At 42.6% G+C, this 17,086-nt stretch overlaps 1 pseudogene; it reads right to left on the reverse strand.

The window, feature by feature from the left end:
- Positions 1-4,551: 4,551 nt before the first annotated feature.
- On the reverse strand, positions 4,552-4,925 carry LOC119282461 (annotated as a pseudogene).
- Positions 4,926-17,086: the final 12,161 nt, after the last annotated feature.

The following is a 17,086-nucleotide window of genomic DNA, read 5'->3' on the forward strand; positions in this document are numbered from 1 at the left end:
ACCCGGAAGTTTTAGAGAGTGATTTATTTCTGTTGAGTGCTTGTATATAGTCTAAAAAAATATAAAGAGGGGAACCTAAAAACTCTTCAAAAAGGAAAGTGAAAGTGAGAAAGACAAGCATTATTGAAGTGGGAGCTAGCCTTGAACTTTGTTCATGCTCACGGAAACTTTGTGAATCTTGATTACAGAAACTTTTCATCAAAAATAATTATCCCCTTGTACAATTCCATTGTATTATAAAAATAATGTGCCAAGGTTTGCCTTTAGGATGTTTACAATGCTTGTTGGTTTGTACGGTGCAGGACAGAAACTTTGGCTGTAGTCCGCGATTTTAGATTTTTATCTGAAACGTCAAACGGTTCTGATTCATTTTGCACCGTCTTGCTGTACAAATTGTTTATTTTTCCTAATTTTGGTAGAAGTTTTGGGGTACCAGAAGTATGGTGGATGTTCAGATCGTTACAGACTGTTATGTTTTTGACAGATTCTGTTTTTGATGCATAGTTTACTTGTTTTGATGAAACTATCAATTTATATTAGTGGATTAAGCCATGAAAAATTTATATTACAGTAGACACAATGCAAAAATAAGATATGAATTGGTTTGCAATAGTACTTAGAGTAGTAATTTGCTTTATTATACTAACGGACCTTACCGAGTTTTCTGTTGAAGTTTTGTGTGGATGAAGTGTCTAATCGATGATGTCTCGATATGAGGAAAAGGAAGAGAGGCAAGAGCTCAAGCTTGGGGATGACCGAGGCACCCAAAGTAAATATTTAAGGAGACTCAAGCGTCTAAGCTTGGGGATGCCCCGGAAGGCATCCCCTCTTTCTTCAACAAGTATCGGTATGTTTCCGGATTCATTTCGTTCATGCGATATGTGTAGGTCTCGGAGCGTCTTTTGCATTTAGTTTTTACTTTTCTTTTATACACCATGCTGGTATGAGATAGTCCTTGGTTGATTTATAGAATTCTCATCGCACCTCACTTATATCTTTTTAGTATGGCTTTATAGAATGCTTCATGTGCTTCACTTATATCATTTGAAGTTTGGATTGTCTGTTTCTCTTCACATAGAAAACCGCCATTTGTAGAATGCCCTTTTGCTTCACTTATATTTGTTAGAGCGTGAGCATATCTTTTGTAGAAAGAACTAAACTCTCTTGCTTCACTTATATCTATTTAGAGAGATGACAGGAATTGGTCATTCACATGCTTAGTCATAAAATCCTACATAAACTTGTAGATCGCTGAATATGATATGTTTGATTCCTTGCAATAGTTTTGTGATATAAAGATGGTGATATTAGAGTCATGCTAGTGGGTGGTTGTGGACTGTAGAGACACTTGTGTTGAGGTTTGCAAGTCCCGTAGCATGCACGTATGGTAACCGTTGTGTGACAAATTTGAAGCATGGGGTGTTTCTTTGATTGTCTTCCTTATGAGTGGCGGTCGGGGACAAGCGATGGTCTTTTCCTACCAATCTACCCCCCTAGGGGCATGCGTAGTAGTACTTTGCTTCGAGGGCTAATAAACTTTTGCAATAAGTATATGAGTTCTTTATGACTAATGTGAGTCCATGGATTATACGCACTTTTACCTTTCCATCATTGCTAGCCTCTTCGGTACCGTGCATTGCCCTTTCTCACCTCGAGAGTTGGCGCAAACTTCGCCGGTGCATCCAAACCCCGTGATATGATACGCTCTATCACACATAAGCCTCCTTATATCTTCCTCAAAACAGCCACCATACCTACCTATCATGGCATTTCCATAGCCATTCCGAGATATATTGCCAGGCAACTTCCATCATCATCATATACATGACTTGAGCATTCATTGTCATATTGCCTTGCATGATCGTAAGATAGCTAGCATGATGTTTTCATGGCTCGTCCGTTTCTTGATGTCATTGCTACGCCAGATCATTGCATATCCCGGTACACCGCCGGAGGCATTCATATAGAGTCATATCTTTGTTCTAGTATGGAGTTGTAATATCGAGTTTAAGTAAATAAAAGTGTGATGATCATCATTATAGAGCATTGCCCCATGAAAAAATAAGAAAAAGAAAAAGAGAAAAAAAAGGAAAGGCCAAAGAAGCCTAAATAAAAAAGGGGGCCAAAGAAGCCCACCCAAAAAGAAAAAAAAGAAAAAAAAGAAAAAGAAAAGGGGCAATGTTACTATCCTTTTTCCACATTTTTGCTTCAAAGTAGCACCATGTTCATATAGTGAGTCTCCTATATTGTCACTTTCATATACTAGTGGGAATTTTCATTATAGAACTTGGCTTGTATATTCCAACGATGGGCTTCCTCAAATGCCATAGGTCTTCATGAGCAAGCAAGTTGGATGCACACCCACTTAGTTTTCAGTTTGAGCTTTCATACACTTATAGCTCTTAGTGCATCTGTTGCATGGCAATCCCTACTCCTCGCATTGACATCAATTGATGGGCATCTCCATAGCACGTTGATTAGCCGCGTCGATGTGAGACTTTCTTCCTTTTTGTCTTCTCCACTTAAACCCCACCATCATATTCTATTCCACCTATAGTGCTATATCCATGGCTTGCGCTCATATATTGCATAAGGGTTGAAAAAGCTGAAGCGCGTTAAAAAGTATGAACCAATTGCTCGGCTTTTCATCGGGGTTGTGCATGATGGGAGCATTTTGTGTGACAAAAATGAAGCATGGACAAACTATATGATTTTGTAGAGATAAGCTTGCTTTGGCCTTGTTGTTTTGAAAAGACATGATTGCTTTATTAGTACGCTCAAAGTATTATTGTTTTTATGTCAAATGATAGACTATTGCTTTGAATCACTCTTGTCCTAATATTCATGCCATGATTAGAGATATGATCAAGATTATGCTAGGTAGCATTCCACATCAAAAATTATCTTTTTTATCATTTACCTACTCGAGGACGAGTAGGAATTAAGCTTGGGGATGCTGATACGTCTCCGTCGTATCTATAATTTTTGATTGTTCCATGCCAATATTATTCAACTTTCATATACTTTTGGCAACTTTTTATACTATTTTTGGGACTAACATATTGATCCAGTGCCCAGTGCTAGTTCCTGTTTGTTGCATGTTTTATGTTTCGCAGAAAACCAATATCAAACGGAATCCAAACGGGATAAGAACGGACGGAGAATTATTTTGGAATATTTGGGATTTTCTAGAGGAAGAATCAACGCGAAACGGTGTCCGAGGTGGCCACGAGACAGGGGGCGCACCTGGCACCCTCGTGGGCCACCCGTAAGGCGGTTGACGCTCTTCTTTTGCCACAAGAAAGCTAATTTTATGAGAAAAATCTGGGTGAATGATTCACCCCAATCGGAGTTACGGATCTCCGGATATAAAAGAAATGGTGAAGGGGCAGAATCTGAGAACGCAGAAACAGAGAGTAGATCCAATCTCGGAGGGGCTCTTGCCCCTCCCACGCCATGGGAGCCAAGTACCAGAGGGGAAACCTTTCTCCCATCTAGGGAGAAGGTCAAGGAAGAATAAGAAGAAGGGGGGGGGGCTCTCTCTCCCTTGCTTCCGGTGGCGCCGGAACGCCGCCGGGGGCCATCATCACCGCGATCTTCACCAACACCTCCGCCATCTTCACCAACATCTCCATCACCTTCCCCCCTCTATCTACAGTGGTCCACTCTCCCGCAACCCGTTGTACCCTCTACTTGAACATGGTGCTTTATGCTTCATATTATTTTCCAATGATGTGTTGCCATCCTATGATGTCTGAGTAGATTTTCGTTGTCCTATTGGTGGTTGATGAATAGCTATGATTGATTTAATTTGCTTGTGGTTATATTGCTGTCCTTTGGTGCCCATCATATGAGAGCGCGCGTGGATCACACCATAGGGTTAGTTGTATGTTGATAGGACTATGTATTGGAGGGCTAGAGTGATAGAAGCTTCAACCTAGCTTAGAAATTGATGCATACGGGATTGAAGGGGGACCAAGATATCTTAATGCTATGGTTGGGTTTTACCTTAATGAACGTTACTAGTTGTAGATGCTTGCTAATAGTTCTAATCATAAGTGCATAGAATTCCAAGTCAAGGATGACATGCTAGCAGTGGCCTCTCCCACATGAAACTTGCTATCGGTCTAGTAAAGTAGTCAATTTCTTAGGGATAATTTCACAACTCCTACCACCACTTTTCCACACTCTCTATATTTACTTTATTGCATCTTTATCTAAACAACCCCTACCTTTTATTTACGCGTTCTTTACATTCTTGCAAACCTATCCAACAACACCTACAAAGTACTTCTAGTTTCATAATTGTTCTAGGTAAAGCGAACGTCAAGCGTGCGTAGAGTTGTATCGGTGGTCGATAGAACTTGAGGGAATATTTATTCTACCTTTAGCTCCTCGTTGGGTTCAACACTCTTACTTATCGAAAATTGTTGCGATCCCCTACACTTGTGGGTTATATGGATCAATTTGCATGACATAATACAAACTTACTACTAGAATTAAAAAAAATTTGCATGGCATAATACACGACGACATAAACGGGAATATGGATCAAGCCGTGAAGAGCTCACGCGAGAACCCGATGCGGCCATTCGTGACGTCAAAGAGCACGCGTTGGTTCTGCTGCTGCATGTTGGCCAGCACGTTGAGCCCTGCGTTCACCCCAGTGACGGGCCTGCTAGCATGGCCAGGCACGCGACGTCGGTTGATGAGCTGTGGATTATCACGTTCTCCTCAGGCAGTGTCACGGTCGCACCGGCCCCGTCGGCGAACGCGACCGTGATGCCCGTCTCCCGCACACCACCGCTGGTCATGTTGTAACACGTGTTGAACCCGCCCAGAGGCGCCGATATGGGTGCCTGCACCTTGTGCCGGAACGCGTCACACACCGCGGCGTACACGAGCAATGAGAGCCGCGTGAACATGGTGCCCGCATCCACGATCGTGCCGCCGGTGCCTGTGGCCGGGTCGAACGATGGCGAGATATGAGACCCGAAGGTGGCTGGCTGGCCGGGTGTACATGGAAGCGTCAAGGTGTATATATAGGCCAAGAATTATTTGCCGCTGCCATGCATGCACTGATGACTTTGGCCGGTTGAGATTGTTTGGCCTCTTACACTACTACGAAAAACCCTAGTAGTAGCGCGTGTTTAAAGTCTATCAGTAGTGCGGGGTGCCGCACTACTAGTAAGGCGCTACAGCTAAAGGTTAGCAGTAGCGTGGGCTGTACCGCGCTACTGCTATATCGACTTAGTAGCAGCGCTTTCTAAAACGAGCGCTACTAGTAATTAGTAGTAGTGTGATGTCTACTACACAACCTTCTTCTTGTAGACGTTGTTGGGCCTGCAAGTTCACAGGTTTGTAGGACAATAGCAAATTTCCCTCAAGTGGATGACCTAAGGTTTATCAATGTGTGGGAGGCGTAGGATGAAGATGGTCTCTCTCAAGCAACCCTGCAACCAAATAACAAAGTGTCTCTTGTGTCCCCAACACACCCAATACAATGGTAAATTGTATAGGTGCACTAGTTCGACGAAGAGATGGTGATACATGTGCAATATGGATGGTAGATAAAGGTATTTGTAATCTGAAATTATAAAAACAGCAAGGTAGCAAGCGATAAAAGTGAGCGTAAATGGTATTGCAATGATAGGAAACAAGGCCTAAGGTTCATACTTTCACTAGTGCAAGTTCTCTCAACAATAATAACATAGATAGATCATATAACAATCCCTCAACGTGCAACAAAGAGTCACTCCAAAGCCACTAATAGCGGAGAACAAACGAAGAGATTATGCTAGGGTACGAAACCACCTCAAAGTTATCCTTTCTGTTCTATCTATTCAAGAGTTCGTAGTAAAATAACATGAAGCTATTCTTTCCGCTCAATCTATCATAGAGTTCATACTAGAATAACACCTTAAGACACAAATCAATCAAAACCCTAATGTCACCTAGACACTCCATTGTCACCTCAATATCCGTGGGCATGATTATACGATAAGCATCACACAATCTCAATTTCATCTATTCAACCAACACAAAGTACTTCAAAGAGTGCCCCAAAGTTTCTACTGGCAAGTCAAGATGAAAATGTGTGCCAACCCCTATGCATAGGTTCATGGGCGGAACCCGCAAGTTGGTCACCAAAACATACATCAAGTGGCACATGATATCCCATTGTCACCACAGATAATCACGGCAAGACATACATCAAGTGTTCTCAAATCATTAAAGACTCAATCTGATAAGATAACTTCAATAGGAAAACTCAATTCATCACAAGAGAGTAGAGGGGGGAGAAACATCATAAGATCCAACTATAATAGCAAAGCTCGCGATACATCAAGATCGTGCCATAGAGAGAACACGAGAGAGAGAGATCAAACACATAGCTACTGGTACATACCCTCAGCCCCGAGGGTGAACTACTCCCTCCTCGTCATGGAGAGCACCGGGATGATGAATATGGCCACCAGTGAGGGATCCCCCCCTCCGGCAGGGTGCCGGAACAGGCTCCCAAGAGGTTTTTGGTGGCTACAGAGGCTTGCGGCGGCGGAACTCCCGATCTATCTTCCGTTTCGATGTTTTTAGGGTACGTAGGCTTATATAGGTGAAAGAAGTCAGTCGGGGTAGCCTCAAGGGGCCCACGAGAGGGTAGGGCGTGCCCAAGGGGTTGGGCGTGCCCCCCTATCTCGTGGCCTCCTCGATGCTCTTCTGACGTGAACTCCAAGTCTCCCGGATAATATTCTTCCTAAAAATCACGCTCCCGAAGGTTTCATTCTGTTTGGACTCCATTTGATATTCTGTTTCTTCGAAATACTGAAACAAGCAATAAAACAACAATATGGGCTGGGCCTCCGGTTAATAGGTTAGTCCCAAAAGTAATATAAAAGTGTATAATAAAGCCCATAATCATTCAAAACAGATAATAATATAGCATGAATGCTTCATTAATTATAGATACATTGGAGATGTATAAGCATCCCCAAGCTTAATTCCTACTCGTCCTCGAGTAGGTAAATGACAGAGAATTTATGAAGTGTGAATGCTAGAAGGTGCACAAGTGTGATCAATGATAATTTCAATCAGCTTTTCTAGCATGATTATATGTCATAACAGTAGTTCATCTCATAAAACTTTTCACGATCAAGTAACAAGCTATTCACATGTTAAAGCATAGACCATAAACTTTCTTGAAAAATAGAAAACTTCATTCTTAGTCATCAAACAATTGCAATTCATCTTATTTTAAGGAATAGCAAACTCCACATACTCAACTATCATATAGTCTTCTACAATTGCTTACACTCATGCAATACTAATGGTTATGGAGTTTTAATCGGACACTGAGAAAGATAGGGGCTTATATTGTTGCCTCCCAACGTATTCACCTTTGGGTGATGTCAGCAATAATAGTTCATGCTAACTTACATCAAATTGGATATATATATCAGGATCACCCCAACACAAAGTGCTTGCCAAAGGATAAAATGAAAACGGGAAAGGTGAAGATCACCATGACTCTTGCATAAATTAAAAGACATAAAGTAAAAGATAGGCCCTTCACAGAGGGAAGCAGAGGTTGTCATGCACTTTTAGGGTTGGATACATAAAATCTTAATGCAAAAGAACGTCACTTTATATTGCCCCTTGTATATTTAGAGATCCGTCACTTTTATTGCTTCCATAACAAGATCGTACAAAGCTTATTTTCTCCGACTAATAAGTCATGCATATTTAGAGAGCAATTTTTATTGCTTGCACTGATAAGAACTTACTTGAAGGATCTTACTCAATCCATAGGTAGGTATGGTGGACTCTGATGGCAAAAACTGGGTTTAAGGATATTTGGAAGCACAAGTAGTATCTCTACTTGGTGCAAGGATTTTTGGCTAGCATGAGGGGTAAAGGCAAGCTCAACATGTTTGAATGATCCATGACAATATACTTTAACTGAGATGAGAGAAAACATAACCCATTACGTTGTATTCTTTGTCCAACATCAAATCTTTAGCATGTCATACATAATGAGTGCTCACAATTATAAAAGATGTCTAGGATAGTATATTTATATGTGAAATCTCTCTTCCTTCAATATTCTTTCATGAATTGCTCAAATGACCAATACAATGCTTGCTAACTTTCAATAAATTTACAACCTCTACTTCTTAGATGTGAAGTCATTACTCCCCATGGGATAAGAAAACGAGACATATAGAATTTCAGATTTATGACATTCAACTCATTCAACCATTTACTCATAGGATATAAGTGAAGCATATGAGTAAATGACAAACTGCTCCAAAAAGGTATAAGTGAAGATCAATGAGTAGATAAATAATTATGTAACTATGTGAAGACTCTCTCTCCTTTAAGAATTTCAGATCTTGGTATTCTATTCAAACAGCAAGCAAATCAAAACAAAATGACATTGCAAGGATAGCACAACTAATGTGAAGAAGCAAAAACTTAGGCTCAACCGATACTAACCGATAGTTGTTGAAGAAGAAAGGTGGGATGCCTACGGCGCATCCCCAAGCTTAGATGCTTGAGACTTCTTGAAATATTATCTAGGGGTGCCTTGGGCATCCCCAAGCTTGAGCTTTTATGTCTCCTTAATGTTGGAAATATGCCCTAGAGGCAATAATAAATTAGTTATTATTATTATATTTCCTTGTTCATGATAATCGTTTATTATCCATGCTATAATTGTATTGATAGGAAACTCAGATACATGTGTGGATACATAGACAACACCATGTCCCTAGTAAGCCTCTAGTTGACTAGCTCGTTGATCAATAGATGGTTATGGTTTCCTGACCATGGACATTGGATGTCATTGATAATGGGATCACATCATTAGGAGAATGATGTGATGGACAAGACCCAATCCTAAGCCTAGCACAAAGATCGTGTAGTTCGTATGCTAGAGCTTTTCTAATGTCAAGTATCATTTCCTTACACCATGAGATTGTGCAACTCCCGGATACCGTAGGAATGCTTTTGGTGTACCAAACATCACAACGTAACTGCGTGGCTATAAAGGTGCACTACAGGTATCTCTGAAAGTGTCTGTTGAGTTAGCACGAATCGAGACTGGGATTTGTCACTCCGTGTAACGAAGAGGTATCTCTGGGCCCACTCGGTAGGAAATCATCATAATGTGCACAATGTGACCAAGGGTTGATCACGGGATGATGTGCTACGGAACGAGTAAAGAGACTTGCCGGTAACGAGATTGAACAAGGTATCGGCATACCGACGATCGAATCTTGGGCAAGTATAATACCACTGGACAAAGGGAATTGTATACGGGATTGATTGAGTCCTTGACATCGTGGTTCATCCGATGAGATCATCTTGGTACATGTGGGAGCCAACATGGGTATCCAGATCCTGCTGTTGGTTATTGACCGGAGAACGTCTCGGCCATGTCTACATGGTTCCCGAACCCGTAGGGTCTACACACTTAAGGTTTGATGACGCTAGGGTTATAGGGCATAGATGTATGTGGTTACCGAATGTTGTTCGGAGTCCCAGATGAGATCCCGGATGTCACGAGGAGTTCCGGAATGGTCCGAAGGTAAAGATTTATATATGGAAAGTTGTTGTTCGGGTTCCGGGAAAAGTCCGGGTTTTTCCGGTATTGTAACGGGATGCTTCTAGAAGGTTCCAGAGGGGTCCGGAGGTCCGAAAATTGTTCCACCATGTCCAAAAAAGCTGCATGGGCTGTAAGGGGGCGCCCTATCCTTAATGGGCCAGGGCACCAGCCCCCCCCAAGGCCCATGCGCATGGGAGAGGGGAAACCCTAAGGGGGAGGGCCTCCACTTGACTTGGGAGGCACTCCTCCCCCCTCGGCCGCTGCCCCCAACCCTAGATGAGATCTAGGGGGCCGGCTCCCTCTCCCCCCCACCTATAAATAGTGGAGGGGTGGGAGGGCAGCCTCACCCCAAGTTCTGGCGCAACCCTCCCCCTCTCCCAAGTACTCCTCCTCTCCCGCGGTGCTTGGCGAAGCCCTGGAGGATTGCCACGCTCCTCCACCACCACCACGCCGTCGTGCTGCTGCTGGACGGAGTCTTCCCCAACCTCTCCCTCTCTCCTTGCTGGATCAAGGCATGGGAGACGTCACCGGGCTGTACATGTGTTGAACGCGGAGGTGCCGTCTGTTCGGCACTAGGATCTCCGGTGATTTGGATCATGACGAGTACGACTCCTTCAACCCCGTTCTCTTGAACGCTTCCGCTTAGCGATCTACAAGGGTATGTAGATGCACTCTCCTTCCCCTCGTTGCTAGTCTCTCCATAGATAGATCTTGGTGACTCGTAGGAAAATTTTGAATTTCTGCTATGTTCCCCAACAGTGGCATCATGAGCTAGGTCTATTGCGTAGATTCTTTGCACGAGTAGCACACAAAGTAGTTGTGGGCGTTGATTTTGTTCAATATGCTTACCGTTACTAGTCCAATCTTGATTCGGCGGCATTGTGGGATGAAGCGGCCCGGACCGACCTTACACGTACACTTACGTGAGATAGGTTCCACTGACTGACATGCACTTGTTGCATAAGGTGGCTAGCGGGTGCCAGTCTCTCCCACTTTAGTCGGATCGGATTCTATGAAAAGGGTCCTTATGAAGGGTAAATAGCAATTGACATACCACGTTGTGGTTTTTGCGTACGTAAGAAACGTTCTTGCTAGAAACCCATAGCTGCCACGTAAAACATGCAAACAACAATTAGAGGACGTCTAACTTGTTTTTGCAGGGTATGCTATGTGATGTGATATGGCCAAGAAGAATGTGATGAATGATATGTGATGTATGAGATTGATCATGTTCTTGTAATAGGAATCACGACTTGCATGTCGATGAGTATGACAACCGGTAGGAGCCATAGGAGTTGTCTTTATTTATTGTATGACCTGCGTGTCATTGAACAACGCCATGTAATTCCTTTACTTTATTGCTAACTGGTAGCCATAGTAGTAGAAGTAATAAGTTGGCGAGACAACTTCATGGAGACACGATGATGGAGATCATGATGATGGAGATCATGGTGTCATGCCGGTGACGATGATGATCTTGGAGCCCCGAAGATGGAGATCAAAAGGAGCAAAATGATATTAGCCATATCATGTCACTATTTGAATGCATGTGATATTTATCATGTTTATACATCTTATTTTCTTAGAACAATGGTAGTAAACAAGATGATCCCTCATTAAAATTTCAAGAAAGTGTTCCCCCTAACTGTTCACCGTTGCAAAAGTTCGTCGTTTTGAAGCACCACGTGATGATCGGGTGTGATAGATTCTAAAGTTCACATACAACGAGTGTAAGCCAAATTTACACACGCAAAACACTTAGGTTGACTTGATGAGCCTAGCATGTACAGACATGGCCTTGGAACACAAGAGACCGAAAGGTCGAGCATGAGTCATATAGTAGAGACGATCAACATGAAGATGTTCACCGATGATGACTAGTCCGTCTCACGTGATGATCGGACACGGCCTAGTTGACTCGGATCATGTAATCACTTAGATGACTAGAGGGATGTCTATCTGAGTGGGAGTTCATAAGATGAACTTAATTATCCTGAACATAGTCAAAAGATTCTTGCAAATTATGTCGTAGCTCACGCTTTAGTTCTACTGTTTTAGATATGTTCCTAGAGAAAATTTAGTTGAAAGTTGATAGTAGCAATTATGCGGACTTGGTCCGTATACTGAGGATTGTCCTCATTGCTTCGTAGAAGGCTTATGTCCTTAATGCACCGCTCAGTGTGCTGAACCTCGAACGTCGTCTGTGGATGTTGCGAACATCTGACATACACGTTTTGATAACTAGGTGATAGTTTAGTTAAATGGTTTAGAGTAGAGGCACCAAAGACGTTTTCGAAACGTCGCAGAACATATGAGATGTTTCGAGGGATGAAATTGGGATTTCAGGCTCGTGCCCACTTCAAGAGGTATGAGGCCTCCGACGATTTTCTTAGCCTGCAAACTAAGGGAGAAAAGCTCAATCGTTGAGCTTGTGTTCAGATTGTCTGAGTGCAACAATCACTTGAATCGAGTGGGAGTTGATCTTCCATAGATAGTGATGTTTCTCCAAAGTCATTGCCACCAAGTTGCTGGAGCTTCGTGATGAACTATAACATATCAGGGATAGATATGATGATGCTTGAGGTATTCACGATGTTTGACAACGCGAAAGTAGAAATCAAGAAGGAGCATCAATTGTTGATGGTTGGTGAAACCACTAGTTTCAAGAAGGGCAAGGGCAAGAAGGGATACTTCATGAAACGGCAAATCAGCTGCTGCTCTAGTGAAGAAACCCAAGGTTGAACCCAAACCCGAGACTAAGTGCTTCTATAATAAGGGGAATAGCCACTGGAGCAGAATTACCCTAGATACTTGGTAGATGAGAAGGCTGGCAAGGTCGATAGAAGTATATTTGATATACATTATGTTAATGTGTACTTTACTAGTACTCCTAGTAGCACCAGGGTATTAAGATACCGGTTCGGTTGCTAAGTGTTAGTAACTCGAAATAAAAGAGCTACGAAATAAACGGAGACTAGCTAAAGATGAGCTGACGATATGTGTTGGAAGTGTTTTCTGAAGGAAATATGCCCTAGAGGCAATAATAAATTTATTATTTATTTCCTTATTTCATGATAAATGTTTATTATTCATGCTAGAATTGTATTAACCGGAAACATAATACATGTGTGAATACATAGACAAACATAGTGTCACTAGTATGCCTCTACTTGACTAGCTCATTAATCAAAGATGGTTATGTTTCCTAACCATAGACATGTGTTGTCATTTGATTAATGGGATCACATCATTAGGAGAATGATGTGATTGACATGACCCATTCCGTTAGCCTAGCACTTGATCGTTTAGTATGTTGCTATTGCTTTCTTCATGACTTATACATGTTCCTGTAACTATGAGATTAGGCAACTCCCGTTTACCGGAGGAACACTTTGGGTGCTACCAAACATCACAACGTAACTGGGTGATTATAAAGGAGTACTACAGGTGTCTCCAAAGGTACATGTTGGGTTGGCGTATTTCGAGATTAGGTTTTGTCACTCCGATTGTCGGAGAGGTATCTCTGGGCCCTCTCGGTAATGCACATCACTATAAGCCTTGCAAGCAATGTAGCTAATGAGTTAGTTACGGAATGATGCATTACGGAATGAGTAAAGAGACTTGCCGGTAACGAGATTGAACTAGGTATTGGATACTGACGATCGAATCTCGGGCAAGTAACATACCGATGACAAAGGGAACAACGTACGTTGTTATGCGGTTGGACCGATAAAGATCTTCGTAGAATATGTAGGAGCCAATATGGGCATCCAGGTTCCGCTATTGGTTATTGACCGAGAATAGTTTTAGGTCATGTCTACATAGTTATCGAACCCGTAGGGTCCGCACGCTTAAGGTTTCGATGACAGTTATATTATGAGTTTATGAGTTTTGATGTACCGAAGGAGTTCGGAGTCCCGGATGAGATCGGGGACATGACGAGGAGTCTCGAAATGGTCAAGACGTAAAGATCGATATATTGGACGACTATATTCAGAGTTCGGAAAGGTTCCGAGTCATTCGGGTATTTTTCGGAGTACCGGAGAGTTACGGGAATTCGCCGGGGAGTATATGGGCCTTATTGGGCCATACGGGAATAGAGGAGAGAGGCCGAAAGGAAGGAGGTGTGCAGCCCCCCTCTGGTCCGAATTGGACAAGGGGTGCAGCCCCCTTTTCCTTCCTCCTCTCCCCCTCTTTCCTTCTCTCCTACTCCAACAAGGAAGGGGGGGAGTCCTACTCCCGGTGGGAGTAGGACTCCTCCTGGCGTGCCCCTCCTGGCCGGCCGAACCCCTCCCCCTTGCTCCTTTATATACGGGGGCAGGGGGCACCTCAAGGCACAACAACACAAGTTGATCTACGGATCGTTCCTTAGCCGTGTGCGGTGCCCCCCTCCACCATATTCCACCTCGGTCATATCGTCGCGGAGTTTAGGCGAAGCCCTGCGCCGGTAGAACATCATCATCGTCACCACGCCGTCGTGCTGACGGAACTCATCCCCGACACTTTGCTGGATCGGAGTCTGGGGAATCGTCATCGAGCTGAATGTGTGCTGAACTCGGAGGTGCCGTACGTTCGGTACTTGGATCGGTCGGATCGTGAAGACGTACGACTACATCAACCGCGTTGTCATAACGCTTCCGCTTACGGTCTACGAGGGTACGTGGACATACACTCTCCCCTCTCGTTGCTATACCATCACCATGATCTTGCGTGTGTGTAGGAATTTTTTTTGAAATTACTACGTTCCCCAACAGTGGCATCCGAGCCTAGGTTTTATGCGTTGATGTTATATGCACGAGTAGAACACAAGTGAGTTGTGGGCGATACAAGTCATACTGCTTACCAGCATGTCATACTTTGGTTCGGCGGTATTGTTGGATGAAGCGGCCCGGACCGACATTACGCGTACGCTTACGCGAGACTGGTTTTACCGCCGTGCTTTGCACACAGGTGACTAGCGGGTGTCTGTTTCTCCGATTTTAGTTGAACCGAGTGTGGCTACGCCCGGTCCTTGCGAAGGTTAAAACAGCACCAACTTGACAAACTATCGTTGTGGTTTTGATGCGTAGGTAAGAACGGTTCTTGCTAAGCCCGTAGCAGCCACGTAAAATTTGCAACAACAAAGTAGAGGACGTCTAACTTGTTTTTGCAGGGCATGTTGTGATGTGATATGGTCAAGACGTGATGAGATAAGTTGTTGTATGAGAGGATCATGTTTTGTTGAAGTTATCGGCAACTGGCAGAAGCCCTATGGTTGTCTCTTTGTTGCATAAAGATGCAAGTGCCAAATAATTGCTTTACTTTATCGCTATGCGATAGCAATAGTTTCAAGAGCAATAGTTGGCAAGACGACCATGTGATGACACATTGATATAGATCAAGATGATGAAGATCATGGTGTCGTGTCGGTGACGATAGAGATCATGACAGTACTTTAGAGATGGAGATCAAAGGCGCAAGATGATCATGGCCATATCATGTCACATATATTGATTGCATATGATGTTTATCTGTTATTCATCTTATTCTGTTTTGTTTGACGGTAGCATTATAAGATGATCTCTCACTAATTATCAAGAAGTGTTCTCCCTGAGTATGCACCGTTGCGAAAGTTCTTCGTGCTGAGACACCACGTGATGATCGGGTGTGATAGGCTCTACGTTCAAATACAATGGGTGCAAAACAGTTGCACACACGGAATACTCAGGTTAAACTTGACGAGCCTAGCATATACAGATATGGCCTCGGAACACGGAGACCGAAAGGTCGAACGTGAATCATATAGTAGATATGATCAACATAGTGATGTTTACCATTGAAACTACTCCATCTCACGTGATGATCGGACATGGTTTAGTTGATTTGGATCACGTAATCACTTAGAGGATTAGAGGGATGTCTATCTAAGTGGGAATTCTTTAGTAATAATATTAATTGAACTTAAATTTATCATGAACTTAGTCCTGGTAGTATTTTGCAAATTATGTTGTAGATCAATAGCTTGCATTGTTGCTTTCATATGTTTGTTTTTGATATGTTCCTAGAGAAAATTGTGTTGAAAAATGTTAGTAGCAATGATGCGGATTGGATCCATGATCAGAGGTTTATCCTCATTGCTGCACAGAAGAATTATGTCCTTAATGCACCGCTAGGTGACAGACCTATTGCAGGAGCAGATGCAGATGTTATGAACGTTTGGCTAGCTCAATATGATGACTACTTGATAGTTTAGTGCACCATGCTTAATGGCTGAGAATCGGGACTTCAAAGACGTTTTGAACGTCATGGACCATATGAGATGTTCCAGGAGTTGAAGTTAATATTTTAAGAAAATACCCGAGTTGAGAGATATGAAGTCTCCAACAAGTTCTATAGCTAAAAGATGGAGGAGAATTGCTCAACTAGTGAGCATGTGCTCAGATTGTCTGGGTACTTCAATCGCTTGAATCAAGTGGGAGTTAATCTTCCAGATAAGATAGTGATTGACAGAGTTCTCTAGTCACCATCACCAAGTTAGTAGAACTTTGTGATGAACTATAGTATGCAAGGGATGACGAAAATGATTCCCGAGCTCTTCGTGATGTTGAAATCGACGAAGGTAGAAATCAAGAAAGAGCATCAAGTGTTGATGGTTGACAAGATCACTAGTTTCAGGAAAAGGGCAAAGGGAAAGAAAGGGAACTTCAAGTGGAAAGACAAGAAAGTTGCCACTCCCACGAAGAAGCCCAAAGCTGAACCAAAGCCTGAAACTGAGTGCTTACACTGCAAAGGAAACGGTCACTGGAGGCGGAAATGCCCTGAAAATTTGGTGGATAAGAAGGATGGCAAAGTGAACAAGGGTATATTTGATATACAGGTTATTGATGTGTGGCTTACTAGTGTTTATAGTAGCCCCTGAGTATTTGATACTTGTTCGGTTGCTAAGATTAGTAACTCGAAACAGGAGTTACAGAATAAACAGAGACTAGTTGAAGGGGAAGTGACGATGAGTGTTGGAAGTAGTTCCAAGATTGATTTGATCGTCATTGCACACTCCCTATACTTTCGGGATTAGTGTTAAACCTAAATAAATGTTATTTGGCATTTGTGTTGAGCATGAATATGATTTGATCATGTTTATTGCAATACGGTTATTCATTTAAAGTTAAAGAATAATTGTTATTCTATTTACATGAATAAGACGTTCGATGGTTATACACCCAATGAAAATAGTTTGTTGGATCTCCCATCGTAGTGATACACATATTCATAATATTGATGCCAAAAGATGCAAAGTTAATAATGATAGTGCAACTTATTTGTGGCACTGCCGTTTGGGTCATATCGGTGTAAAGCGCATGAAGAAACTCCATAAAGATGGATTTTCGGAATCACTTGGTTATGAATCATTTGATGCTTGCGAACCGTGCCTTTTGGGCAAGATGAATAAAACTCCGTTCTCCGGAACAATGGAACAAGCTACTGACTTATTGGAAATAATAC

The sequence above is a fragment of the Triticum dicoccoides genome, chromosome 3B (assembly GCF_002162155.2).
Source record: "Triticum dicoccoides isolate Atlit2015 ecotype Zavitan chromosome 3B, WEW_v2.0, whole genome shotgun sequence".
NCBI lineage: Eukaryota > Viridiplantae > Streptophyta > Magnoliopsida > Poales > Poaceae > Triticum > Triticum dicoccoides.